At 34.8% G+C, this 3,649-nt stretch overlaps 1 non-coding gene across 1 annotated transcript; it reads right to left on the bottom strand.

Annotated features, from left to right (window-relative positions):
• Window positions 1-524: 524 nt before the first annotated feature.
• LOC112209710 (U1 spliceosomal RNA) lies at window positions 525-687 on the bottom strand. The gene has a single exon (XR_002944522.1). It is a non-coding gene; the product is annotated as a U1 spliceosomal RNA (small nuclear RNA).
• Window positions 688-3,649: the final 2,962 nt, after the last annotated feature.

The raw sequence follows: 3,649 nt of genomic DNA, 5'->3' as shown, positions 1-3,649 counted from the left end.
AGAAGGGTAACAGAAACATATTTCCTTGCAATATTTTAAAACCAGGCAAGGCAGAATATTACAAAATTAGTGCTAGAAGATTATCTGGCATGTTCAGGGATCTGGGACGTGAAACCGAAGATACTTACTTCAGCCTTCACCAAGTTTTACTGCTTAAGAAAAAGATGAAGAACAATATCTCTTAAAATATTTTTCAATATGAAAGTTTGCCTCTTACAGTAGAGCTAGGATATATAAAACCATTTTCTCATTGCATGGGGGTGCATTTCTGATAATCATCAAAAATATGTGCTTAGACAACACATTTGCTGGATTAGGTATGTCATTTTAGACTACCAGTTAAAAAATACACTCTGAAAAATCCTGTCAGAGATTTGTCCTTGTTTAAACCCACAATGAATTACCATATCCCAATACTTGGACTTTTCTTAGTCAAATTAAGGCAGGTTCTATAAATCAAGGCAATCAAGCAGTAACGCCAAGGTGTTCCATTGCTTTAGACACTCTAAATGGCCAGATTTTTCTTTGTGTGTGTGTGAATGCAGTCCCCACTACAACAAATTATGCAGTTAAGTTTCCCACATTTGGGGAAATTGCAGGGGTCAGCACATCCGGAGTGCAATGGATAAGCCTTGGCCTGCGAAAACCACCTTCGTGATCATGGTATCTCCCCTGCCAGGTAAGTATAGGCCAGGTTTTGGCAGTTGCAATTAACTAGAATAAATTTTGTTTATTAACTTATAAATTAATTGAAGTAAATATTAGAATGATTATCTCAAAGAACTTGTTAGGGTACAATTCTCAGAATGTGGTGTTAAAAATGATTATTTGATTATTGTAATGGTGAATGATTATTTTTCATTGGAAGGTGTTACGGTCATCAGCCAAGTTCTAGCAGCAGGAAATTATTGTTTGTGGTTTGCACTGTCCATGGTCTACAACGATGATTGATTCAGCCAAACAGGGTGATTGTACTTTCTACACTTTAGACTCTGTAGCTACTGAGTGCAATGTAAAATACTGGCAAAAAACTCAGTGTATTTGATAGAATTTCAAAAACAGTTAAAGAACTGACCACTGCTAATAAAATTCTGAAACATCAACAAATTTGAAATAAAATAAATTTTACATTATTTCAAACATCAATACTAAAGAGGGAACAAAGTTTTACTCTATAAAGATTTTAACTTACGAAAGCTGAAATAATCTTTTATGAAGTCTTAGGGTTGTCAGCAGAATTAACTAAGCAACTAAGAAAAGCAACATTGTCTAGATCTCCGCAAAAGCCTGAAAACCATAAAGTAGCTGCTTATGAATTTGAGAATCTCTGTTCTTAGTTAAAACTTATATACACTTGCAAAATCTTAAATCCAAAGACCTACTCTCTTCAATACCTGTGATTCTTCCATTTCTCTCAAGTTGTCTCTTCTCTCAACATGCCATTTTTCTTCATGGCCTCGACTTACTCATTTTCTCTTAGTTCAGTAGTCCCTTCTTGGTTCCACTTTTCCCCTCTACTACTTGTGCTTCTACCATCCTTACCCAAGCAGTTAATTCCCTGCCATAATTGAAAACAGTCACTGCCCATGTCTAATTTTGGTTCAAAAATTGACTGGGTTTTGTGTGGAACATTGCTTCACTGTACAGACTGGTGCTGCATAACAGTTACAGTTTTCATTCTAAGCTGGGCCCTCAGTACTTCTCAGTGTCACTTCTACTTGCTCTTAGTAATCACCTTTCTTATTCTTTATTGAGACATTGTGGCAGAATAGAAAAGCATGGACATTGTTGACAGACCTTGATTCAAATCCCAGCTTCAGCACTTAATATCTGAGTGATATTTAGCAAATTATTAACTGATTTATTCCTGTTTCCATCTATGTAAAATAGGAATAATTCCTATCTTGCAGGATTTTCTGTTAAGGACTTAAGGTAAGAAAGGTGATTTGGTAAATAGGTCAATGTTAATGGTTATAGTTGTTCTTACACAGCTTGGTCTGGTCTCTAAAAGTTCACTAAGTTTCTTAAATTTTCCACCATATCTCCAAATGCCTAATTATCAACAGATAATGGTCTTTTATTTTGATATTGAAAACACAAGTTATCAAGTGAGTACATTCTCAGTTTCTCATCCCCTCCACTTCTATACATACCTATGATGTTACTCATTAGTCCCTTCTCTCCTATTTTAGAATAACACATATTTCATTTTCTTTTCAAAGACCCCAGAGACAGTATAACACAGTGACTGAGAGAAAACAGTCTTTGGTGCCCAGTTGCCTGGGACTTTTTCTTCCCTCTACCACTTGGGCCAGTTGGTCAACCTCCCTGCATCTCAATTTCTCTATATCTAAAGTGGATACAATGAATACATGTACCTCATATGGTTCTGAAACAGACTGAATTAAATAGAACACTGAAAACACAAAGAGCCTGATACACAATATACACTTCTGTTAGCTATTAGCAATTATTACTACTATGAGTTATTATCACTTTCTGTCTCATCAGGGTGTCAGTTCACAAATTCTTCCCTCTGTCCTAAGCCTTTAGTCACTTCTCCACTGGCTCCTTCTTAGCCTACTTAAGCATTTATCAGTGAAAACTTTCCTTCACCTGGCTTTGTTGCACTTTTGTCATATTTCCTTTCATGGCTAAATGTTATGAAAGAGTAGGCTCATTCCAATACTCTGATTGTACTAATTTAACTATTCCTCATTCTTCAATTCAATATAATATGACTTCTATTCCCACTGCTCTACTGAAACTGCCTTCACTCAGGTCCACTATGACCTCCCAATTGTGAAACCCAGTGGCATATTTCCAGGCAGCATCCCATGTAACCCATCTATGATATTTGACACTATTGTCCATGTAGAACTTCTTGAGATCTTCTATTTAGTGTCTATGATAGTGTTTATTGTTCATTTCATCTGGACATTACTCTTAAGTTTTTTTCTGAATCTCCTTTTGTACATACTTTAAATCAAGATGAACACTTGATTATGTAAATTTCTTCCACACCATATTCTGGCAAAATATAGCTTCAAGTGTCTACTGTATATGTTTTCTTCTCTATACACTATAATGTCTGCATCTCTGATACTATGAAAAAGTCATTTTATATAGTTGGACTTGCCTTAATCTAGGTCATATCCATTTTCGATAAACTTTATTCTTCCAGCTTCTTTTACAGAAAGCATCTAATTATTGGCCTTTAATCTTCTGCTCCCTTAAACCCATGCTCCACTCTATTTCTGGATTTTTTTTCACCCTGTCATCTCAATCTAATAATATCTCTTTTCTATGTGAAACCATCAGATTCCATTATATTTATTATAGGGCAAAGCCCACGTGTCTTCCTATATTAATTAGGTTCTATTTAAATTGTTTGAGAAACTCTTACTCATACCCTAAAACTCCACTTCAATTTTATATCGTCTATTAAAATTACCTTAATTTCCCAAGAAAATGAGCTGCTAGGTTATTTGCTCTCAGAATTTTTTTTTTACTCTCAGATTTCTTTTTTTTTTTACTCTTCTCTTATATCCTTTTACAGACTTATGTAATTTATTTATTTACATATCTGTCTCTTCACTAAATCATCCTTTTAGGATCCTGGTAATCTAACATCTCTAAAATATAACAT

This window comes from Pan troglodytes, chromosome 5 (genome assembly GCF_028858775.2).
Source record: "Pan troglodytes isolate AG18354 chromosome 5, NHGRI_mPanTro3-v2.0_pri, whole genome shotgun sequence".
Lineage (NCBI taxonomy): Eukaryota > Metazoa > Chordata > Mammalia > Primates > Hominidae > Pan > Pan troglodytes.
This window is presented reverse-complemented; position numbering and strand designations above follow the sequence as displayed.